General features: G+C 48.9%; 1 protein-coding gene across 2 annotated transcripts in view; it reads left to right on the forward strand.

The window, feature by feature from the left end:
* RXRA (retinoid X receptor alpha) overlaps window positions 1-26,175 on the forward strand; it is a 225,121-nt gene that overhangs the window by 31,530 nt on the left and 167,416 nt on the right. The window lies entirely within an intron of this gene.

The following is a 26,175-nucleotide window of genomic DNA, read 5'->3' on the forward strand; positions in this document are numbered from 1 at the left end:
ACCAGGAGGTTTGTAGTGGAACAGGGAACTGGTCTCTCGAGTCCCACCCTAGTTCCCCAACTCCTGGGCCATTCCCTTTCCAGAACTTTACCATCTCTAATTTCTGGGACCTCATTAGATATAAAGGTGAAACAACGAAACAAACGTAGAGCCGTGGGTTGGTTTCATTTTGTGCCCCCTAAATGGGGCACATGCTTTTGTGTCATTTTCAGGCTTCCTAAACTTGGCTCGTCTAGATTTAGATTAAAAATCCCTCTACTACAGTATGCCCCGGCTGTTAGTTTATTTAAGACGAACTTAAAGTCTGCTGAGCAGGTGGAAAAAATAATAATAAAAGTAAGAAATGTTGGTGAGTGCTGAGTGGATTAGTTAAGAATCCTTACTGGATTCCTTAGAAGGGAGGGTTCTGTGTTGGAACGTCAGCACCAGATGGTGTTCCTGCATTTTCCCCTGATTCTATTACTGGTTTGGGGACTGAGCTTTGCTCTGCAATTGTATGTTTGTTTTTCCTTAAGCTGGTTTGAATCCTTTGAGCATTGCCCTTGCTTTCCACAGGTGCTCTCTGGTCAGAAGTTTCTTGGTGTTGGGACAGGTCATGCCCAGGGCCTGAAGTCTGGACAGGTGGAGAGTTCAGAAGTGATAAAAGGAAATACTTTCCCACACAAGGACGAGGCGCTCAGTTTAATGCTGAGGAAAAAAGAGAGTTTTTCCACACAACTGGTTGGTGGAACTCACTGCCACAGGACGTCTTGGAGGCTCAAAACTTAGTAGTATTCAAAGAAGGCTTGTACATGTGCATGGATAACAAGCATACCCAGAATTGTAATTGTAAATAATACAAGAAGACTTTTGGAAGGGATAAAAACCCCCAGGCTTCAGGGCTTATATCAGCCTCTAACTACGTGAGGTCAGGAAGAGACTTGCTTGGGGCACCTTATCCCATAACTGCCATACTGCATGCCACACGGCATGCATCCGATGAAGTGAGCTGTAGCTCACGAAAGCTCATGCTCAAATAAATTGGTTAGTCTCTAAGGTGCCACAAGTACTCCTTTTCTTTTTGCGAATACAGACTAACACGGCTGTTACTCTGAAACCTGCCATACTGCAGGGTTTCTTGTAGAAATATCTGCTGTTGTCCACTATCAGAGACAGGATACTGGGCTAGATCGACCACAGGTCTGAGCCTGTCTGACAATTCTTACGCTCTTTATTCAGTTGGAATTTGGCTTGAGTAAGGACCAAGTAAAATTTGAGCCAGACCCTCAGGACTTAGTGCACTGCATCCTATAGTCAGTGCCTCGCAAAGCACTGTACAAACATTACTTACAGCTGCTAATCCCCCTGTGTGGGAAGCAGTGTGCCCTAGATAGAGCCCTGGACTAGGGCTTTTAAGACCTACTTTCTATTTCTGGCTCTGCTTGCCAGGCAAGTCTCTGTACCTCAATTTTCCCATCTGTAAAATGGGGATAATGCTACTACCCTTCCTTTGTAAAGTGGTTTGCGATGTAGAGCTGAGAAGTGCTATATGAGAGCTAGGCATTACTCTAGAAGGCTCAAAGGAGAAGCAGCAAAGTTAACTGGCCTGCCGCATTGAGGGGCAGTGCTCAGATCAGAAATGTATAGTGAAAATGTCCCGTTGTAAATCCGTTCTTTGAAGTAGTCTGTTATTGTAGGGTTGTGTATGAATGTTGTGCCTTACATTTGTTATTGTGAGGTTGCCTGAATTTTGGGCCATACACTCTGTCTTGTTATTGTTGGGTTGTTCATACAGACTGGGATATACACGTCCTTTTGTTATTGCAGGGTTGGTTGTGTGAGCTGGGGTATACAATAACAAAAGAGTGTGTAAGGTTGCCGGTGGGGGTTGGGGGATGTACACACACTTTTGTTATTCTAGGGTTGCTCCCGCACTGCAGTGGGGGAGGGCAGAAGCATCTAAGACATTTCCTTCCTTGCCATTGCAGGGAGCTGTGCTGATCTGACACTGCATGGGTTGCAAACTTTGCCCCATAACCTTTCCCGCTCCAGTCATTCCTGGGACCAGCTCTTGCCCTACAGCCTTGGGTTGCAGGGGATGCAAAGTACATCCTCTTGCTCTTGGCAGGCTGATTTGGGCACCTGCCAAGAGCCAGGCTTCTGCCAGGTTGCGTGGAGAATCCTCTCGCTTTCCTCCCCGCCTCACAAGCAAGAGCTTGGGATGGGAACTCGGGAGGATCCCAGAGACTTGAGATTTCCCAGAGCAGAGTGCCGGGCATTGGGGGCACAGGTGGGGTGTGATTGGGATGGGGTGACACTTTGGTAACACTCTGAATTTATTAGGCACAGTTCCACATGAAAATCAGGATGGTAAAAAGTGTAGCATTCAGCTAGAGAGCTTGCTGGTAGGTTTGGTTACATCTCTTTAGGCCTTGTCTTGAGCAATCCTACAATAATAAGGGCATGACCAATCCTATGATAACAAACCAGGGTGTGCAGCCCAGTGCTTATGAGCGACCCTACAATAACAAAGCAGCCACCACTGGCCAGCGCTCACAAGCAACCCAACAACAACAAGGTCGCATGGGAAGCCCATGCTCCTTCAGGAAGCCTACAACGGTTCTCATTAATGGACGTTTTGCTGTTGACGTCTGTGGGAGCAGGATCCAGCCCTCTGACAGTGTCCTTTGGGCTGGGGTCTCTTAGAGGTGCCGTGGCTTGCTATGCCCAAGTGCTTCCTTAATGGTGCTCCAGAGAGCCTGCAACTGCAGTGACCGTTATACAGATGGGGAACTGAGGCACAGAGAGATTAGTTGAGTTGTCCAAGGTCACAGAGGGAGTCTGTGGCAGAGCCAGGAGTTAAACGCTGATCTCCTGAGTTCCAGCCCAGTGCTTGAGCAACAGGACCATCTTTCCTCCCCAACAGATTTCTCTTTGCTTTGTACAAACCCAGAGAACGACCCTAGAAGAGCTTCCTTTTCTCTTTGGAGAAGCAGCAGCATCCAGACACTGGGGCTTTGTGGGGATGTACAGCCCTCATTCCTGCCTTAGTAGACGTGAGCACTCACAAATTAGTAGAAAAATCCAAGGTATTTTTCATAATTAAATAAGAAACATAAGCTCATTATTTATAATATTCTCGTGGAAGAGTCAAGCTGAATATTAGTTTCTTACTAAATTTTTCCCTCTGTCGCTTATGCACGAGTTTATTATTGTTGGATTGTCCCTGAGATCTTGGCTTTATGTGCTGGTTTGCTCTTGAATGCAGGTCTGTGTCTGCTGGTTTGTTATTATAGGGTTGCTCACAAAAACTGACCGATACACATTGGTTTGTTATTGTAGGGTCACTCGTGTCTGCTTGGTGATAAACGTTGCTTCATTATTGAAGAAGGTCTCATACTGCTTTTTTATTGTAGGGTTGCTCATGAATGCTTCGTAGGGCACACTGGTTTGTTATTGTAGGGTCTCTCCTGAATGCTTGGTGGTGAACACTGGTTTGTTATTGTAGGGTTGCTCATAAGGGCTGAGTTAACAGGAAGCTTTATTTTAAGAACACAAAAATACACTTGTGCAGAAATACATAGCCTTAGCGAATGGAAGAAAGTCAAAAGGTTGGTCAAATTCCGGGCCAGCTTGACTTTGCCATTGTCACTTTAAGGAAGTATCGTTTTGATCCTCTCTATTGGGGTCACAAACTAAGTTGATGGATTTTGTGGAGAGCTGTAGATTGCTTGAGCTACCCCTGTTTACCAGCGTGTCCAGCGGAGCGAGCCATCCAGAAACATAGCAGGACTGTTGGCTGTGCTTCCATTTAGCATGGGGGAGATTCCAATTTGAACTTGTGCAGAGCTCTCGAATGCTGGATCTAGGGGGGCTGGTTAGTGGAGTATTTCGCTGCACTGGGCTGGGTGTGTGTGAAACTTTACTCTGGCCCAAGTCAGGGAGATAGCATTGCTGCACGCTGAACTGGAAGTTGGGGTTCATTCGAAATCGACTCAGCAGAAGAGAAGCTTGTCAGTTTTCCAGGCGGGTTGTGGGGGAGCTGATTTTAGCGGAGCGACTTTCTACGGTTGCCACTCTCACGGTGTAAACCCTGAGGGACCAAGTCATGAGCTGATGACCTCATTCCACTGCCATGATGATGTCAGTGTGACGCGCACATGGGCGCTTTCCCTGCGCCTAAGTTCCACGGTGCAGCCTCGCAGGATGCAGGACGGGCCTCTCACAATTAGTGCCAGCTGGTGTCATATGGGCTGGCAGCACCCTGGCTTGAGATCACGCTGTGTAGATAACACTCCACCCGCTGCTTTGCAAACATACCCCTAAGGGCAGGAGGCAGGATCTAGGTCCTGGACTGACTGAGGGGGCTTTAATGCAGCAAGCAGCGAGGCTAGCCCCGACTGACATGTCAGTGTGGTCTTGGCTGGGAGGAATATCAGGACTCAGGAGTTACAGCAAGACAAGTGTGCACTGGGGTTGGGAAGCGGAGTCCGTTCTGGGTAGAGTGGGGGTGGGGAGGGCTCTGAAATGTCGGTGGATCGGAGCTCTGTTTATCACTAGTTCCTGCCCTGCCTGGGACTGCTTAGGAGGAAGAGGAAACAGCAAGAGGCCCAGGAAGAGAGTGCGTTTGGTGGTGTGGGGGAAACAACCCAGAGAGGGGAGTGAGATGCAGCCTGAGAGGGTTCCCCCGCCCACCTCCTGGCTGCACACGAGACAGACACTGCAATACGAGAAGCATATGGTCGTATTCTAGCGCCAGATGGGTATTTGTTTCCACGCCGCGGACCCCCTGTGGAAATGTCGAGCTTTCACTCTGGGCAGCCGTACAGCCCGTTCAGATGCAAGGCGCTGCATTCAATCCAAGCTTTGGGGTTATTAACGAGTGCTGTCGAAAAGCTGTGAATGGGACGGTGGCCCAGCCGGGCTGCGGGTTGGAGCCAGGGCGTGGGGCTGGGAAGGCCGTGTCTATTCAGGGAACAAACAACAGGGACTGCAGAAGGAGGAATGGAGAGGCTGTGCCCAGTGTGGGATGTTGCTCAGCTTTGTTGCATGTGCAGATCGCTCTAAGGCGGGCCATGGCACTGTTTGCTGCACAGCAATGACATGATTTTGCTGCTGGTTTCCAGCGGCGGTGTACAGCAAATATGCCTCCGCGGCATCAATATTTTGGGGCAAACACCATATGGAGGAGTCAGATGGCATCAATATTGACATGAATGAGGAGCTCGGGTAACACACCCGGCCCCTGGATTCTTTTGCGGGTGTTCTAGACTGGCAGGTGTTGGACGTGCAGACAAGCAAGTGACAGGGATCCTGTCTCAATCCAAACAGGATCCTGATCCTGTGAGGTGCCGGGTGTCTCGAGAAGCAATGAGTGCCCTCAACATCCACAGAGTGTCATTTTCGCTTGTGAAGCAAATGATGATTTGAAACCAGGCCCTCAAGGTCAAAGCCTAGCTAGTGCATTCTAATAATTAATGAGGACTTAACTTCAGAGTGCTTTACAAATGTGAACTAATTGGCTTGCTGTGAAGGTGGTCAGGATATGTAATAATCCCACTTTGCAGACAGGGAAACTGAGGCAGATAGTGAGGTCACTTGCTCATGATGTCAAGGATTGTTAAAGTCAGAGCTGGGATTAAATCCCATGGGCCAAATTCTCCTCTTTTTTACACTTGTACTTTACACACATAGGGCTCCTGAAATCAGGGGTTCAAATCCCAACCCGGTTGACTTACTCCTGTCTTTCTGAGATAAATAAATTGAGATCTATGCAATTTAAAGTCTGTGAGTCTCTCAAATGCTGGTTCTATCTGCCTGAGAGATTGCCAATCCAGTGTCCCATTCTGTAGGAATAAGAAATTGCTCTTACACCCTTAGGTAAATATTTCCCCTGCAGCAGGCTATCAGTTTATCCCTCTCCACCCCAGAAGTGGCAGAAATTCAGTGGTGTCACATGTATATGAAAGGCACGACATAAGTGTTTTTATTAATATTCATTATGCACATAATAACAATCAGACAGTGTGTGGTACAATTATTTGTAAAGCACCATTTGACTGAAGTATGTAGCACAGGGTTTATTGCTAGTTTTTATTTTGGTGGCATAAAATGTTTATATAAAAAACTCACATATAGAAACTTGTTGAACCTGGTGTGTCTGTATGTGGATGGAATTAAAACTCAGACGTCCATTGTGTGACCACAACTTTAGTTCTCTAATGTTAAAATAGATGAAAGGGAAATGGGTTTCCCCACGAGCCAAGAGAAAATATTCAGCAGACACTGGTTGGCTGCGTCAGTGTCTCTTCACCGGGGCCGCCTCGCGGGTGGTCAACCAACGTCAACAAGCCAGGGAGCCAGCCATCCTCAAGGCTGGCAACTGCCCACCCCACAAGGGCAGCGTGAGAACAAAACAGAAAACGTCTCTGTTGAATCAATAGTACCAGGCTTGGTGGAGCATCCTTAGCCACAAAGCGAAGTTCCTCCACTAGTGAGGTCTAATGGGCCTTGGGGCATCTGGGCCACACTGTGGCTTTCCGTCAGGGATGGGCTTATGGCCAAAGGGGTGTTTGTGTATGTCACAGAGCATCAGGAAGGGCGCTTTCTCTTCCCTCGGAATGTCTCTAGAAATGGAAGAACGCCACTCTTCTCCAGCTTGGGCTACCTGGTGGTGATGTGGGGCTCAAAACTGCCATCTTCCAGGGGCAGGGATCGTGAGTAGGGTGTTTGGTGTGTCTGTGTGTGGTGCGGGGGGTGTGGGGGGGAGCTTATTGACGAGGCAGCAAATACCTACAGCTTCTGAGCCACCCACACATGCAGCCAGCCTTCACGCTGTGTTCATCACCATTGTACCGAGTGCCTCACAAGGATGATCGCAACTGGGTTAGTCCTGGGATCTGGTATCTTCCAAGGCGGGCAGGAAGTTGGACTTTATTTCTTTGCCTTTTCTCCCTCACCTCACCCCCCATCTTCTTGGAAATCCATGGAAATCCTTGCAGGACTGGTCCCATCAGTATCCTGGCTCCATGTTAAGCAGCACAGTTAGTGTGCTCAGAGTTGTACACAGCTTCCAGGAGGATGTTTCCCTGTGCCAAGGTATTTACAAGCCTGTGTGTGGATGGACTTGGAGTGATTCATTGTTACCACTTAATACAGACCAACCATTTCATGCAAGTTAGTTCACAGACGTGCCTGCGACGAGAGCAGCCGCCAGGAAACCAAGGTGAAGAGCCACTTCCAAAAAAGGCACTAGAGTGATCTGTGATTTATCCTTGTATGGTTTAGCCACATGTCTGGAAAGCCAGAGGTTTAGGGTTGAGTCCGTCCCATCACAGATTTGTGGACCTAACGCAACAGCACATGCCACTTCCGATTTGTACTTTGTTCTGACTTCTCTAACTCCTCCCCCGCATTCCTCAGAGCCTTGTGCGGTTCTTCGAAGCCTCCTCAGAGGGCAGCTCCACTTCTTCTCCGTTTTCAGTCAGGGCTGCATGGAATTAAAACAAATAGCAACGTTTATCTGCCCAGATATCTAGAACAACCAGGACTAACGATAAGTGATCAGACTGCAGTCCTATGCAGGGAGGTCCATTGTGCTCCTTCTGTTCAAGCCAACTTGTTCTCAACAATAACCTTCTCATTCTGGGCTCTGTAGCCGTTTGGTGATGGCAATGGGTCTCTCATTCTAGCAATGCCGGATGGAGGTTCTCACAAGGGTTGGTGTTGCATTGTTGCATGAAATGTAAGTGTATGCTTTTGGTTGTGTGCACCAGACCAGCTGGTGTAGCGTAGATTCTACACCAGAACTACATTCTTCTCACCATCCCTCCAGCTCTGGTTGACTGTGGATGGAATATGCATTTCTCCCATAGGCATCTCCAGGGATGGGCTACAGGACCTGACACTTACAGGACTGTGCAGATATTTTACAAGTCTGTCCTGTGTCCTGCAAATCTCTCTGGATGATGGCAGTGTCTTCCTGAATTGGAGTTCTGGGATGAAGATGGTGCCGTGCATGTCACCGATGTCCTATCACCATGGCATCAGCACAGTATTGCCAACCCCAGATGCTCAAAACTCAAACAGCCCCCCCAAACAATAGGGGATTCTTTTTGTTTCCCTCCTGGTTCCTGAGCTTACCGAATGCACTTTTCAAGCTTTTCTCCCCAATCATGAGGGTCAGAAATGTACTTTTTTAAAAAAGGAAAGCTGAGATTCTCCCATAATCACAGGATTCCAGGAGCTGGGGCTTTAAGAAAGACATCAAACATTGCAAGGCTCACAATAAAGTCATGAGAGTCAACAACACAGTCAGCAGCACCATCCAATGTAGCTGATTTGCCACCACCGCTCTCTGGAATCCTGAAGATTTCCCCTGCCTTTTAAACACACACTGTTATAGATTCCCTACCTTATGGCCATCATTGTCCTGGCTCACGACGAAGCCTGGATGGGATTCCCCTGCAGAGCCCAACAGTATTGCTCCCTCGCTGACCACGGTGGTCTCACCCCTCCCAGCCCAGAAAGACAGAGGCTGGAGTTTTGAGAAGCCCAAGCTCAGTGGTTCATTAGAGCACGTGCTGCTGAATAAGAAGAGGCTGCAGGCCTGGGATTGTGGCAACACCCCTATGCTAGGGGCTGATCATTAGGGGCCATGTCCAGCTTCTACTCAGCAGCACTTAACTCCCATTGTCTTCACTGTGAGCGAGAGCTGGCCATCGGGGTGGGGGGGGGGAGAAGGGGATGCTAGTGTAGTGTGGGGTCCCAGGGCTGAAGTGCCCATAGTGGCATAGAGACCAGTGGCTGTGGGGCCCTGCTGCACTGAGTCCACTTAGTGCCCTTTGTAGCTTATCCAGAGCTTGGTTCCTGCTGTCCTTCCTCTCACGCTTTAAACTACAAAGAGAGGTTTTCTCACTGCGGACTGGCCCCTTTCACGCTGGAAACCATTTCACGGGGCTGACTGTCCTGTAAGCAAATGTTCTGGCTATATTAAAATGCTTGGGATTGTCTTGCGAATTGACGCTCCCTGAGCCCTGCCAAGAATAATTCAGCAGCCTCCAAAAACATCTTTCCCCAAGGATTATTTGGTCTTTCTGCCAGGAGGGTCGATTAAAGCTGGTGGGTCCAGACAGCTCAGCCTGGCTTGTCTTAACCCCTTTCCCTGCTCTGTCCCACAGTGTCTTGCTTGCTTCCAAAGAAGCGTTTGAGATGGTTGCTGAGGTCCTTCAAGGGTGGGCTGTGTTGGGATCTCACAGTTAATCCCCATAGCATTCGATTCCCCCTTTCCATGCAGCATTCCTGGCAGAGCAGAGTCAGAAGGAACAGGCTTCAGTATTAGCCAGCAGCTAGCCGGGCATCTTGAAAACATCCTATGAACTTGTCAGCACTTGGTAATCTCCTTTCTCCCTTCTCCCCAGGAAGCCCATTCCAAAGGTGCTGACAAATTCAGAGTCTGTTACAGCTGAGCCTATGATTGACCAGAACATAGAAGCAACACGCAGGACATCATGTGTTACTTCATTTTTATGTTCCCCTCCCACTGCCCCAGACACCCCTCCACTGCAATGTACAATCCCAGTTGGCTGTTTAGAAGTCCAAACTCCGTGATAAAGACCAAGGCCTGGTCTACACTTAAAAATTGGATCCACCTAGCTTCACAGGCAGTTGTGCTAAGCATGAGGGAAGCGTGGCCTACATACAGCGCCTTCCCCATCCTATGGCCTGGGCATGCACACAGGATTCTTGGAAATTGCTGAGGTGATATTGCCAGGAGAAAAGACAAGTCTAGGATCCACCTTCCTTTTGTTGAGGGATGGGGCAAGTGGAGTGACCATGTTGGCGTGGTGCTGTGCGCTGAGCGATTCCTCCCTTCCCCCTCCCAAAATGCTAGCTACAAAGCAGTTAAGCCAATAATTCACAGATCTTTCCACCATTCCAACAAGACAGAAAGCAGATCGCAATCTCCTCATGTCACCAGCTGTGATAACCTCTCCCATGCACTTGAATGAAAAGCCTCCATGATAGCTGCATAACCTGCTAACGCCCTTCTTCTTGACCTGCTTCTTGAGTACATGTCTATTTTAAACAGTAATCCTTTGACAATAGATAGGGTAAATTCCAACCGGAGTGGTGGAAATGTAGCCCAAATGTTCTACAGAGGAATATTAACAAATTAGGGTATTTTTGTCTTTATTTTTTATTTAATTTTTTTTAAGTGGATTAGTGCTCGTGTGTGCGTGGCCAGATTAAGAGCTTTGAAGATGGAGGGTGAAATCCTGGCCCTGTCAAAGTCAAAAACTCCCTTTGACTACCACAGGGCTAGGAGTTCAGCTGGAAAATTCGGAATTGATATCGAGAGTGGGTAATGTGACCTTCCTCCATCCGGCCCTGACCATGCGACTCTTCCCATACTGGGAGAGACCTAGTGGTATTAGGATAGTTAAGTCTCCGTGGCCCACTGAGACGTTCTCTTCTAACAACAGTGGGGCTGTTAGGTACCAGCTTGTTTCTTGGTTTCTCTTGACCCAGTCGAAACCACCACATTCATTTAATGTATGTCGCCAACAAAGACGTCAATGGTAACATGGTTTGGTCATTGCCAGGCCCGCCAGTGTTCCCTAGAAGGCACAAGGAGGGACCTTGGGAGTGGTGTTCTTAAGTTGGGCCTGTTTTGGGGCCTGTAATGGTTGGAAACCTGACATGGGAGGGGGGAAGCCATAGGGGGAGATAATATGAGGCCTTGATGTGACTGGTGTAAATGGGACTCACACTGAGAGGAGATTCTAAGGGAGAGAAAGGCGGTGTGGGGCCCAGCGAGAGCGAGCGATCATTCCCAGACCCACCAGAGACCAAGGATCTGATCCTTCAGGGAGCTGAGCACCCTCATTCCCTATACATCAGCAACAAGTGATGCCATGTGCAGGTAGCGTTGGGGGAAAGAGACCTTTATGGAGCATGCACAGGGTCCAGTGTTGAATGATAAGAGACCTCTGCTGAGCTGGAACCCCATAGCCCTTGGTGTAACATCAGCTAGATCCCTCCTGCAATCTGACTCTCTTTTCCCAGTTCCACTCGTACTACAATTCCCTTTGAAGTCATTAGGAGTTGAGGGCGCCCAACACCTTGTACAAAGTGCTGAGCACCTTGCAGGACTGGGCCTTAATTCGTCGAGGGCAGGAGGGGGAAACCCAGCTCCCTTTGTCCTTTCAGCCAGCACTAACCCATGGTCAAGGAGGGATCCAGAACCGGAGCAGGAGGCAGCCAATGGGGAATCAAGAGAGGACTAAGAGTGAAATTCAAAAGCAATGCATTGCACTCCTCCGCTCTTGCGGTCTCCGTCTCGTCTCTCTGAGTGGAGCCTGTTCCACGACGCCACATTGCTTTTCAGCTGAGCCAATGAGCCAGCCGTTACTTTAATTTTCAACCGGCTTGGGCTTCTGGTGCTTTTTGCAATTGCTACATTACAGTACTTCAGGGAGCAGCCTGACTGTCTGCTTGACTGCCCTTCTAGTCTGGCAATAACAGCTGAGTAAACAGGAGCAGAAAGGGCCCAGGGAAGACAGGGAATTCTTCCCTTCCACTAATGCTAGATGTGGGGTGCTTTTAATTACATGTGTGATTAAGTGTGATATCCCATAGGGACATCCCTGCTGGGGGGAGATCACCATGCTAGTGCCAAAATCTAATGGTATGACCATGGGTGTAGGGGCCACGACCTTATCTTGGTTCTTATATGAGTCTCTTCTCCGCCCTCCCTGCTCTAGTACCTGAACACATCACAACCATTTGCAGGGTCCATCCTCATAACACCCCGGTGAGGTAGGGACATAGTGTCCACATTTTACAGAGGAGAAACAGAAGCTTAGGGCTGATTAGGTGACTTGGCCAAGGTCACACTGGAAGTCTGTGGCTGAGCAGGGAATTGAACCCACTTCTCTTGAGCTCTGGTCCTATCCACTAGGCCAGCTTTCCTACTCTGCTCTGCATTCAAAATGCCATTTCTGCCCTTAGGCAAATCACTTAATTGCTCTGTGCCTCAGTTTCCCATGTCTAGCAAATGGCTATCATGCTATTTTAACCTCCTCTGCCCAGACCATCCCAAGAGCTTCACAAATTCTGTACATGCAACTGCCTCTGGGGCAGAAGGTGACAGCGGCCTGAATTTTAGATCATGAGGGCAGACCCTTACAAAAACCTTTAAGGCCTCTGTTTGGTTCAAAAGACCCACCTACAGTTAACTGCCTGGTACTCCTCAGGAGGCAGAAGAGTTGGGATCTGAACCCTTGAGTCCAAGTTGTGCCAAACTAGAGCCAGATTTGCCTCTCTGTTATGTCAGTGTCACCCCTTTGAAATTAGTGGCATTGTACCAGTGTATCTTAGAAGAGAACTTGCCTCTTAAATAAGAATGGTTCAGATCCATGGTCTGTCTAGCCCACTATCCTGCCTCTGACAGTGACCTGTCCCAGATGCCAAGATACAGGGGCAATGCTCTATGTTAAAGGAAGTATTTAGGGCCAGATTCTGTCTCCTTTATATTAAGCAGTAGCTTACTTCTTGAGTAGTGTAGAGGACTAATTACGTTCTCAGAGGTACTACTCAGTGTGAGAATGTGGGAAGAATCAGGTCCTCTGTGGCAGGGAAAAAACATTGAAATTAAACAATATTTTCAAAGAAATAAGAACCATTTCTCCCTGCCGTCTTACCCAGCCTGCATCAGCCCCTTCAGAATGCTTAGTTTGGTTTCCAAATATGCCACAGACGATCTAAAATGGAAGAGCTGCAATTTCCAGGGACTTTTGCTGTTAGTGATAGGCAGGAGTTAACCACTGAAGCTTAAATTAATTGTGCTTTTTTTTATTGATGCATAATGTATGATGAGAAAAAGTGAAAAAATAATTAAAGTCTGAACAGTGCTGCATGGATTCATTCATTACTAAATCTGGGTCAGCAGCCGGAGAAGAAAAACAAGGGGCGGGGGGCGGCGGTCGGAACGGAAAAACAGGACTTCAGAAACGCTGGAGGCATTAAAGTAATTCACAAAAGCGCGTTTGGGGCAGCATGGGAAACCCAGAGTTGCAACCTTTCTTCCCAGGAGAAATATCACCCCCCTCCCCCACCCCGCTTTGGCTGAATGGCATGCAAGTTCTATCTGAGGATGTATTTCAGGCACTTCATTTTAGAGGGGGTTTCCCTCCGTGTGGCATTTGGAAGAGCACCATTGGCTTCATTTCTGAGGCGGTGGTGGGGGAGCAGCCCTTTGGGTGGCCGGAGCAGCAGAAGAGAGAATAGATGACCAAGGCGTGGTCTGCACTAAAAAGTTAGGTCAACCCAGCTGTGAAAAATCCACACCCCTGAGCGACGTTGTTAAGCCGACCTAATTCCTGGTGTAGACAGCGCTAGGTTGATGGAAGAGGTGGATGACTGACTCTGATGGAAGACGGTGTAGATAGTGTCTGCACTGAAGTGTGCTGCAGCAGGGTGTTTCAAGTCTAGACATGCCCCAAGAGAGGAATAAGGAGGGAGACACAAAGGGATGTGCTTTGAGCATACAACGCGTGGGTCAGATAGGAAATCAGCTGGTGATTTAAAAGGGTCCCTTCTTCAGAGGGCGCTGAATGCATGGGATGGAACTGGGGGAATCCCAAAATGTAGGGGTGAAACTGAGTCTGAATTGATGTAGATAGATTTTATCAGACAGACACAAGTGTTGGAGCAAAGGTCCACTTCAAAGCTTGTTAACCAAACAGCTGGTGATTGGGGAGACCAAAAGATAAGTCTGTATCATCTCAGTATCCACTTCAGAGCCCTGTCTGCCTCGTTCCATGCTTACTAGGGCTGAAATTTACCCCTCAACAGAGGGCTGGCACAAGTTCTATGCGTTCTGCAGAGGGGTGCATTTCACTTTAAGCTAGCCATGCCCACATGTGGGGTGATAGGATGATGAGCTTCCCCAGCTGTGTACTTCAGGCCTGATCCAAAACCCGTCTAAGGCAATGGGCAGACTCCTATTGGTTTCACTTGGCTTTCCACCGAGCACTTTACAAGCCTAAGAGAAAATTCCCCTGCAAAGTGCACTGCTTGCGTGCCAAGTGCTATTTTCAATAGCCTGTAAGTCAGTCAAAGCAGAGCAGATTTCCAACCCTAACCCTAACCTTTTCTCAGGTCAGATGTCAGCATCCTATTTCCAGCCCTATTGGAGGTGGAGCTGTTTAAAACCAAAAAGAGGCAAGATTTTTTTAAAAATAATCTTTTAATAATATTTGAATATTTTGGAAGGCTACGGCCGGTGGCGTTTGTAAAGTGACTGAGACCAGACACTGCCAACTCTAACTTGCTAACAGAGAGGGGCATGGGACTGTGTTTGAAGCACAGGGCTAGCAGGGTTCGATTGATGGCTCTGCCATAGGGCAAGTCACTTAACCCCCTGTGGGTCTATCTGCACTGCGTCTAGGAGCGCGCCTCCCCGCCCCGGTCCGCAGATTCGCGCCAGCCCGCTAAAACCAGCTGGGCAGACATTCCGGGATGGGGTGGGCTGGAGAGCCTGAGCTCCCGCCCGAGTCACAGCATCAAAGCACTGCCTACGTCACTCTTTGTAGCGGGCTAGCGCGAGCCCCACTACCTTGGGTCTGTGGGCCCAGGCTAGGAGGCTCGTTCCCAGATGCAGCGTAGACAGACCCCGTGGGCCTTCGTTCCCCAGCTATGAAGTAGCTCATTGGATTGTAAGTTTTTCGGGGCAAGGAGTGTCTCTTCCTGTGTTTTTTGCACAGAGCCAAGGGCTTGATGTCCGCCTCGAGGGGCTACAGTAATGCACACACACGTCTATCCCCAGACGGGACTCCTATCCTCACCCTCACTCAGACACATGTTTTTATCGCCCTCACAAGATATACTTCCTGCTCTCTCGCAGATCTACTTGTGCTGTGTAGAGACCATAAATACACCCAGGTTGGATTTAGATGCTAGCGGAGTTTTAGGGAGGATGATATAATCTTGCCCACACTCGAAATGACAGAAGAGGATGGTTTTAAGGATGGAAATAAATGGGTATTGATTGTACTTGGGCTGTGGTGTGTATGTGTCTGCATTTATGTCTAAATGAACTTTATGAGGCAGATCCTCAGCAGGGATAAGAGCTATGACAGTTCCCACCAGCTGAGGAACCCTCCCTACATTGATTGTGGATAATATGGGCTGGCTGGGGTTTGATGCAGACACCATCACAATGTAGAGCATACCTCTGTGGCATGGGTTCATGTGCATTTATGCCTGTACACAAAGTGTGTATGTTGTGCGTGTAAGAGCGATGCTGCTTTCTCTGCAGGTATCTGATTTCTGCCATAGCTTCCTTCAGTCCGACTGGCCTTTGCTTTATTCTTAGGCAAAATCAAGGGATCCTTTGGGTCAGGCCCGCTGGGAAGGAATGGTTACACCAGAAAGCCCAGCTGTTTGCCCACATCTGAATGGGGAGGGAGTATTGAATCAGAGGGAAGTAATAATGCTTCTAATTTTCCTGTGTGATTTAATAAAAATGTAAATTGACTTCGGGTGGATGACTCACTCTGGCGGATGGCGTTGATCAAGATTAATTGGCTGCTGCATATGCCCAGTTGGGCTTTGTTCCTTCCCCGAAAGAACAATCCAAACTCCACTGCAAAGGCAACGAAACAAAGCAAAATCTCAGACCGGTGTATCCCCTGGGGATGAGCTCTGAGATCGGTGGGTCTAGGAGGCAGTGACATTGACTGGGTTGGCGGGTAATGGCTTCATAACAAAGGAAGAACAACCCTCGGCCTTTATTTTTTAATATTATCAAATAAGGCCAAAGTGACGATCGTGCTGTGGACCCTGTCTCGACTAGGAAAATGGTCACTCACGCCTTTGCACCAACTGATTTTTAGCCACTAGTCCAGGCAGAGTTTGACACCATGTTAGCTGGTCATGGTCAGCCCTAGGCACCCAAGTCTAGATAGGAACTTAGTGTGACAAGTTACGTGTTCCATTGCAAATCCTGCACTGAACTGTGTGTGTGAGAGAGAAACCCAAAGCGGCTTCTCTGGGGAGAGAGGGAGGCTCGCCTCATCTTTTCATTTTATGTATCTGGTGCTGATTAAAGTTACCTGGTGTCAGAACCACTGGACTAACTGTACGGCTCTGTGCAGTGTTCGCTGTCCTTAACATGGGCAAGGCTGGCGTGCCAGGCCACATAACTCTGCTCAGTATCCAGCACGCTGTTGAGAAGAATCTGACCCCAGTTGCAGGTGCTGAGCCCTTCTGAACATTACAGCCAGACTGTCGCAGGGAATGCGGCCTCAACTGGACGTACGTTGGCAGACCTGCTTGTGGTATGGGCAGAGGCAAGACTGGATTAGCAAAGGAAGTGTTGCAGGTCAGGAGTCAGGTGCAGGGGTACAGGGCTGGAACTCCAGGGGGTGCTGCGGGTCCTGAATGAATTGCATTGGCAGAGTTGTAGGGGGAAGAAGTGGCCTAGCAGGGATGTTGCATTTCACAAGTGAGGTTCATCAGCAGAGGCGCATGGGTGCCTGGTGGACTAGCAAGGGGTGCTGCGACTTATGAACTAGGTGCCTTAACAGAGCTGGGAGGGGGGAAGCTTGCACAGTTGGTAAAAGGAAATATTTATTTACATAGTGCATAAATAACCCTTGGAACTCATCACCACAAGGTAATGTTGAGGCCAAGAGTTTAGCAGGAACAGAAAAGGGATTAGGGTCTTTACGGCAGGGACTGTCAGTTACTCCTACGTGTACATAAAAGTGCCTGTCTCTGAGCTCAGTTGGGGCCTCTGGGCGCTCATGGAACACAATCAACAACAGCAACATTAAATGACAATAGATAGGATAATCTGACTAATGTAATTTATTAAATTAGCATAATGCTTTTCATAATAGTTATACATTAGTATACAACTATTCCATTCGTATATATATGCATAAACCCTCATGCTTCAGAGCATAAGCCAACCTCTGACTGGTTGGAGTTAGGAAGAAATTTCCCTTATGGGTAGATTATTCCATATTTGTGAATTCTGCACCTTCCTCTGAAGCATCTGGCTCTGGCTACTGTCAGAGACAGAACAACAGTCTAAGTAGACTATTGATCTGATTTGCTACGGCGATTCCTATGTGCCTATTCATGAGGCTTGCCAGATTTATACCCACTCCATGCTTGTGCTACCCGTCCCTCACTTCCACTAGCACTGAGATCATTCAGGAAAACCTCTGATGGCGACATGACAAACCGAGGGGTGTGGTCACAGCAGGCAGAGTAGGGGCTCCAGTGACCACGCTGGGCATAGACAGGAGCAGCTCTGGACACAAATGACCGGTACATTTTACAAAGTTGGGTTTAGCTCTAGTCAAGGAGAGAGGAGGAATAAAAAGCCCCCAAGGTCTGGATGAGCTTGAATTTGGGCACTTCACACCTGAGCTGTGTGAGGGAATCCATGACAAACAGCTCCTTTGATTTCTCCGAAGTGAACAGCTGGCGTGACCAAGACCCAGTTCTGTCGAAAGTAATGAAGTGAGAGCCCTTCCCCTCAGTTATTTTTAATGCACTGAGCCTGCAACGGTTCTGCTCCAGCTCTTGGCAATAAGAGAGAGCTGCCCTTTGTTTGCAAAGCAGAGCGTGGAGCAGCCAAGCACCTCCGAGTTTCTGATTCCACCTCCGGTGCTGGGTGTGTGTGTGTGAGCTGTAGAACTGATCATCTGTGTGTAAATTATTCGTTAGGCTAGTAGGGCTGATGGGCTCCCTTGCATTTGTGCCTGGGCCCCTCCGCATCTAGTCATATTAGCATAAGCACAGATGCCTTGTACTAGTGCCTGAAAGAGTGACAGCATCTGCAGTTTGGTGTTGGGCCCCAAACGCTGGAGCTGTTGGAATACCGGTTCTAGTCTAGGCTGCCGGTCCAGGTGGCTTGCACTGTGCTTTCCCAGTGGCAGTGGTGTGTGGTGTGGCCGTCCCTGCAATTCTGTCTCCTCCATGGGCCGTGCCATCCCCAGGACTGTATGATCGTCAGAAGTCCTGTGTCTTGCTGAGAAAGGCAGGGCATAGCCAGGATCCTCAAGGTATTTACAAAAAGACAAGGAGGACTTGTGGCACCTTGGTGCCACAAGTCCTCCTTTTCTTTTTGCGGATACAGACTAACATGGCTGCTACTCTGAAACCTGTCAAGGTATTTAGGCACCTAATTCCCATTGGGAAGTTAAGCGAGACACTTCTTACCCATCCTCTGGGAGCCTGAATGTGCTCTCCAGTCACAACCAGGTCCTAATCCCAGCTTCAGCACTCTATGTGCGTGCAGCATCAGGTGCTTCCACAAGACCACCCGCCTTGTGACCCAGCTACGCTAATGTAAATACAGAGTAACTCCAGCGAAGTCAATGGGCCTGATTCTCTGCTCACTGATGCCTGCATGAATCACTAACCTCAGTGGAGCTACTCGAGTGCCATTGGTGAAAGAGCTCACTCGAAGAGGAAGCATGGCCTTGGGGTTAAGGCACTACCCTAGGGCACTGGGGAAATGGGTTCCGCTCCTGGCTCTGACACAGACTCAGGGTGTGACCTTGGCCACATTCCTTAGTCTGTCCGGCTAGAACTTTCAAAAGTGACTAATTATTTTGGGTGCCCAGTTGGAGGCGCCGTAAAAAGCCTCATTTTCAGAGGGTGGGTGCTCAGCACTTTCCAAACACAGACTGGTTTAAGAAAACTAAAGGTGAGCCCCACAAAATCCAGGCACCCCAAATTGCTAATCACTTTTAAAAATCCGTGCCTCTCTTCCCCATCTGTAAAATGGGGATAATCATACTGCTCTCTTTGACTGTGTAGTTAGATTGCAAACCCTTTGAGGCAGGGAATCTCTCTCCCTATACTTTCATACAGCACCAAACACAACAGCTTTCTAGGCACTGGAGCACCTGCAATAATACCGATGATGAATTTACTTGGGTGTAAATCCAGTTTAATTTAATTGGCGCGCATATCAATGTGGTTACTCCAGATTTGTGCACAGTAGGGCCCTAGTCCAGGATTGGGGCTCATGACCGCTACTACACTACCGATAATAAATCACTGACACAGAGTTTGCCGACAGGGGACAGAGCACTGCCCTATGCGATGCACAGGAATTGGGGGCTAAGAGCAAGACACCCGTCTATACTACTCCAGGTGGCTTTGCTGCTTCCTGAAACGGTGGCCTGCTTTCCTGGTGGGATGGACAAGGTAAAATGGGGTGGATTGGCATCTCACTCGTGGCTTGTTGTGGCAGCAGCTGCTGCTTTGGATCCATGGCTGGGACAAACAAATGGGGACAGATTGGCTATTAAGAGATCAAATCGCAGCGTGCTGTGCCATCCTCTGTGCCTGCTTATTGCTCGGGAATCATTCAAGTGCTCCGACTTCTTTCCTTTGCCATCATGTCTTCTGCAGTGCCATGCTCTGTATCTTCCAAGGAGGCAGCTGTAGAGGATGGATTACTTGGCACGTGGGGTGGGTTTCTCTACGTCCCCTCCCCAACCCCGTCTCTCTCCCACCCCAGCCCCTTCCGTCCTCCCATTAATTTTTGATCTCTCTTGCTCTCTTCTCCTCCCGAGAACGCGAGCTGCAGGGAAGCAGGAAACATAGACCCGCTGCCAGATGGCTAGAAATGTAGCATCTGTAATCCTTCATCAGAAGAAATTACAGCGGAATCGCTCTCTCTGATTAAATAGCCTGTCCAGATCCTCTGCCAGCCAGTTGGACAATTTCAACCTCTCGTGACAGGATGTAAAATGAAGGAGCAGGCTCATGTGAGGTATTAGCCTGTGGTGGCGTGGGGAACAGAGACATAAGCTCTGGGTCTGGGGGATGAGAAAAGGCAGAGAGAAATTGCAGGCAGTGGTGAGTTTTGCAGTGCAAGTTTCTGAAGGCTTCTCCCCTGGTCTTTCTTTTCATGGAATCGTAGAATATCAGGGTTGGAAGGGACCTCAGGAGGTCATCTCGTCCAACTCCCTGCTCAAAGCAGGACCAATCCCCAACTAAATCATCCTAGCCCGGGCTTTGTCAAGCCTGACCTTGAAAACCTCTAAGGAAGGAGATTCTTCCACCACCTCCCTAGGTAACCCATTCCAGTGCTTCACCACCCTCCCAGTGAAAAAGTTTTTCCTAATATCCAACCTAAACCACCCCCACTGCAACTTGAGACTGTTACTCCTTGTTCTGTCATCTGCTACCACTGAGAACAGACTAGATCCATCCTCTTTGGAACCCCCTTTCAGGTCGTTGAAAGCAGCTATCAAATCCCCCCTCATTCTTCTCTTCCGCAGACTAATAAGCCCAGTTCTCTCAACCTCTCCTCGTAAGTCATGTGCTCCAGCCCCCTCATCATTTTTATTCCGGGCTCTTCTTGCAAGAACGCCTCCTATTTGTTCATCCTCCAAAGCTAATTCTCAGCACTGGGGAAAACTAAACAAAACCAAACCAGCTTTCGGTTGATTGAGAATTAATTCCCTGTGGTTTATGTGCCAGTCAAGCTGTGACCATTCCAATGAAAGTCACTGCTGAATACGAAGCCATGGACACTCAGGGGACATCTACACTTTGGTCTGGGGGTGTAATTCCCAGCGCAAGGAGATCTACCTGCGCTAGCTCTGGTCTACCTAGCACACTAGAAATAGACTGTAGCCTTGCAGGCGTGAGCGCCAGGAGAGGCTCTAGCCGTCCCAAGTACGTAAGCGAGGCACATAGTCAGTCAGCTAGCGCCCCCTCACACCGCCATGGCTAATCGCTATTTTTAGCATGCTAGCTCGACAAGAGCTAGCACGGGTATGTCTCTCCGAGCTGAGAATTACACCTCCAGCTTGAAGGCCTTCAGGACACCTCCTGACCTCAGTTATGCTGGTGTAAATCCGCGTCGGCGTCTGTGGCATTACTGCAGCGTTACACCGCAGAATTAGGGATCTGGCCCTTAGTCTGGCTATTGTCCAAATCAGGGAGCTGTTCCAAAGACACAGAGAGAAGGGAGGCGAAGAGACGACTTTGTAAGAGGCTGCTCGGAAAACCGCATGGAGGCGGGTGGAAGAAACTGATGTGGCTGCCCTTTGCTCGCTGTGACTTGCCTTCCTTCCCCCCCTCCCCAACCAAATCTTCTGCCTTAAAAAACAAAACAAAACCCAAACCAAACCGCCCTGCCGTGTGATGACATTTTTGCTTCTGAAAATCCTGATCAGTTGTGAAACGGCAGAGTGTGACGAGGCAGCAGGGGGACAGCAGGGAGGGCCGGGCATGGATCTCAACAAACAAACACAGACAGGTGTAATGTCACCTTCCTCCTCCTCCCCCAGCTAAAGCCCAGGTCTTGGGAGTCTGCCCCTCCCAGATCACCTTGAACAGGTACCTCCAGCGCTGGCTGTTAACCATTAGCACTTCCCATTGCAGCCCCCGCTGTCGAAGCACTTCCTAAAGGAGGGATCCAGTGACATTTTACAGAAGGGAGGTAACCTGACAGGCCGCCAGGGTGTGTGACTTCCTGAAGGTTGCTTAGAAAGTCAGTGACTGAGCTAGGAATAGACCCCCCGCCCCGTCTCCTGACTTTGCCATCCACAGGACCCCATTGCTCCTTTGCTCTGGTGCTGCACTAGACTCACATGGTCAAATCCAGGGTCCGACTGAATTCAGTTGCCAAACTGCCGTTGGCTTCTCTGGTGCTGGGATGTGACCCAGGCACACGCGTGGGCGTGGCTATCCACTGCTCCCCCCCCCCCCCCCCCGTGCCTCTGTTTACATGCACGCCACTTTGGCCAAAGCAGCCATCAAATGTTAGCAAGTGAGAATTCTCCGCTCCTCGGCGCTGGCGTGTAACCATCACTTGGCACCCGCGTCACACAGGTGCAGTGGCGATGCCAGACGGAGGACAAAGGAGAATTAAGCACTGCAGCTCGCCCTGATTGCATGGGCTGCAGTTTTCATGCCATATTTGCTGCCCGGGTGCTGATGAGGTGACCTGATTTTTAAAATGGTAAACAGGAGGTGTCTGCTAATGACACCGTGATGGGAGGGTATGAATGCGTGTGCCGGCTAAAGGGGTCAGAGTGTGTGGACGTGTTAGATAGGGTGGGAGAGGGTTGGTAGTTGCAGGGCAGGGTGTATGCGTGTGAGCATGTGGGTGTCTTCTGCTGAGATTTGGCATCTGGACGTGGCCTGAGATGGAAGGCAGAAGGCGTGGGGCCAAATCCTAAACAATGCAACTTGCAGTGAAGTCAGAGGAGATCCATCCATCATCCCATGCTCAGCACTGTATGCGATTCGCAAGTGCTCAGCATCACTCAGCATTTAGCTCTTTGGTTCCTCGGCGGAGAAAGTTGTCATGCAGCATGTGTCTCTGCAAGTCTGGAGGATTTTGGTGCTTGGGGCGATGTTGTTAGGGTTTGGTTGCTAAAAGAAGAAATACAGTTTCCTTGGTGGAGAAGTGGGAGGACTTTTCTTAGTTGCTGTGGGAAGGTTCGACAGCTGTGGCCGTGATGGTGGTGCTCCTCATGGGGGATGAAAAAGCGACTGCCGGTTTCTGGTGTTATACACATGTAGATGCCCAAGCATGTTCTTGAAATGGTCCTAAGGAATTTCCAGTCAGCAGCCATGAAGCAGCACTCCCCACAACAATAACCTTGGAATGCATCTGCTGTTGTGGACACAGGCAGGAGAAGAGGAACTGTACACCTTGAGAAACATTATCCCTTTCCTTGCCGGTAAATATTTCATGAGTGGATTAAAAATTTAAGCCAAAATGAGCCCTGCCATCAGGAGAAACCAGCTCGGTTTCAAGTTCTGTTTAAGTATTTTTCTTTATAATGTAGCTGTGTCAATTAGAAAATGACATTGCTATTTAAAATGCTGTTCCGTAGCCCTCTTTAATTAAGGCAGCGATATAATACCAATCTGCTCTCATTAATGAATTTTTAACCATCAAAATGAGAGTTGAATGATGCACAGTTGGGTTTGCAAGGCGGATGCCGCCTCTTGTGCTTCCGATGGACAGATTTAAAGGGACAGTTTCAGATTCAGTGCTCCTCTCGTATAGATTAGAGTTAGGATAAAATCTACGTATTTAGGAAGAGTGAACAGTTTATATTGTTGAGAATCAAAACCACAGTGTTAGACTGTAGATTCTATCTATAGCATGTAGCACGTACCGTCCTTTGCAGAAGGGAACAAATGAAGATCCTTGCAAGATAGGTAAAGAAACAGTGTTATCACTGATCTACAGATGGGGACATTCAGGCATAAAATGGTATGTAACTTGCCTGAAAGCACCCTAGGTCCTGATACTACGCCCTAATGATGCTAATGGAAAGACTTCAATAGGCTTTGGAATGGTTCCCTGGTGAGCCAATCCCTACTGATCAGAACTCAGAAATTCCTGCATCCGGATCAAGTGCCCTACGCAGCTGTCAGATTCTTACCTCTCGTTAGGATTATTCTGAAGGCCAGGAGGCTCAGGCCTTCAGAATAAGGAGCTAGCTACTATCACATCACCCTGGTTATTCCTATAAGTCTTTGGCATCTACCCTGCCATCAGGAATTCTCCCTTTTGTGGGACAGTAATTTTTCATGGAACTGTGTGGTAAAGAGTCATAGGAATTAGTTATGGGAAAGACCCAAGTCTTTCCACTGGCCAGTGCAGGGGTGCTCCCCAATATTATATTTCCTAGTGGTTAGACCTTGGAAATCTGTCTCCTCCCTCCAGTCTGGCCATTGGGAATTCATTCTGGGACCTTGTCTGGAGTGAAATACAACATCCGATATGAAGAAAAGGGGCCACTTCCTGAAGTAGGGAACTCATGATAACAGATAATTGCGAGCCAACTGGAGTTCAGATTCCTGGAGAGATGGGAGGTGAAGAGGACTCGAAATGAGCTGATTGCTGTTCCTGTCTGCATTTGATCTCTGGCACACTGTGGTTCCCAAACTCTAGTCCATGGGTTGGACTAGTGCATCCCTGCTGGGTGGTCTGTGGACTGAATTATGCTGAGAACTGTGCTGTGGGGCACTGCGTGGTTGGGAGTGGAGTGGACTCATGGGAGTGTCTGTCTTTCTCTTTGGAGTGTCAGCAGAATGAAGAACTGCAATGCTAGAATAAAAACAGGTTTCAGAGTAGCAGCTGTGTTAGTCGGTATCCGCAAATGCTTGAATAAAGTCTTTGAGATATAGGTCTAGCCGAGGGGGCTGATCACCTGTGTTGCTGGACTCTTTTGCATTGAGGTCAGAGTGGGAGGTGCGTGTGGCTTATCTGATGCTTAGGATGCCGGCTAGCCCAGAAGGCGTTTGTTTCTTTTTTTAAGGATTTGTGCCTAATTTTTGCATCCTTGTCTGCTTCTGTTTCCAATAGCTTGTAAGTAGATCCACGCAGGGAGTGTGCTTTTCAGAGGAGAACTTGCATTCTGTAGTGAGGTTGCCATCTCTGCAGGGAACACACTGATGGCCAACAGCTTTTGGATGGCTGGGGGAGGCGTGTGTGGGGCGGGAGGAAGGGGAAGCCTAATGGATAGAAATTGAGCACATAAGCTGGATTGGTAGAGGCTGCTTTGGAGAGATGTAGCCACCTGCTGAGGGAGGGCTTCAGTACCAGTTTAGGGATCCTTGCAAGTGGCCTAAGCATATGCCCCTCTCTCAGACACTCATAAATAACCAAGTCCGGAGCCCTTTCCCTGGCTGTGCGCTAGTAAATGGGCATGGTTCCCATAAAGAACACAGCACTCGAAGAAGCCTGCAGCGTAGCTGCTCTTCCCCCTCCCCGGCCCTTCTTAGCAAATCAACAGGCAGAAGGGCTAATGCATCTAGAACCGTGAATAGACTGGAACCTGGCCGCAGCTGTTGCCAGACCACACAGGGGACTGGAGTGGGTGTGACCAATTCCACCGTAAAGGCCTGGTTCTCCACCTGCGCAAAGCACCCTCGACTCCTACTAAATCAATAGGAGCTGGGGCTGCCCCCGCACAAAAGGGCAGCAGACCCTGTAGGAAGAACTGTGGCTCCATGAATGTGCATTGATGGTGACTCTGATGCATTCTGCTCTGGAGGGCAGTTCCATCACTCAGCTGTTTGTCCACAAGGGGAGGGGGTGTGCGTTAAGTGATGTGCTGGTTTATGGGCGCTCTCTTTGGGAAGAGATTTCATTTCTGGTTTTAGTGTGCGTGAATTTAGCAAGGCTAAATGGTCATGAGAGGAGGACTCCATCCTGTGAGCCTCTCAGCCCTGCTCGGCTACTCTCCTTCCAGCAATTCCCCTCAGTCTTGGCCTGCAGCTCACCGTCCATGCAGCTCTGCGCATCTCCTGAGCAGGGACCGCCAATAAAGCCAGATTGTGTAGTGTTGTGAGCAATTAACAACTAAGGGACAAGGCAAAACCTCTAACCTCACTGCACTTGTGATCGGAGCCAGGGTTTGAATGCCAGGCCTTCCTAGCTGAGAGGCAAGTGAGTCAAGCCAGTGGACATATCTGTCCTCAGCTGGAGCCAACTTGCCTTCCCGTGAAACTACATGATGAGCGGAGTGGCCAGGTCAGAGGTTGCTGGGACAGCAGAATTCTGTTGGCCACACTTCCAGCGCTCCGTTTTGGTGCCTACATAGGAGCTGTGCTATTTGGGATATTCTGGCCTCCAATTTCCATGTGGTGCTTTTGACCTGTGGCTGTCAAAGCACTTGACAAACTACTCATCAATTCTCACGACCCTCTTGGCAAGCGCAGATATTGTTCTACCCTACGTACAAAACTGAGGCACAAAACTGTTAAGTGAGGCAGGAGCCGGGCTGGGATAGAACCCAGGAGTCCTGAGCAGCAGCCCTAATGTTAGCTTTTGAGTCTCTCCATCATAGTTTCTCTAGAGAGACAATGCGCTTTGGATTGCACCATTAAATGGACAGCGCTGGGCCAAGAAATGGCACAAAAACTTTAACAACGCCCTCTCCCCCCACAAACTTGACCATTAAGCTTTTTTGTTTTGATAGAACAGAGCAGCTAAAAGATGATCCCCTCATCATGACTTGTGCTAATTGTCTCCCATTGTTAGAACAGGAAGTGTTTTGTCTGGAGCTGTTATTATCTGCCGGGGCTTGAAGAGCATCTTCTCCTCTGGGCCGTCCTTCAAGAAAGCCACACAAAACCAGGAATGTCTTCGAATCATAACTTTGCACTCCTGGCTGATTTCTT

This window comes from Lepidochelys olivacea, assembly GCF_965140295.1.
Source record: "Lepidochelys olivacea isolate rLepOli2 genome assembly, chromosome: 16".
Lineage (NCBI taxonomy): Eukaryota > Metazoa > Chordata > Testudines > Cheloniidae > Lepidochelys > Lepidochelys olivacea.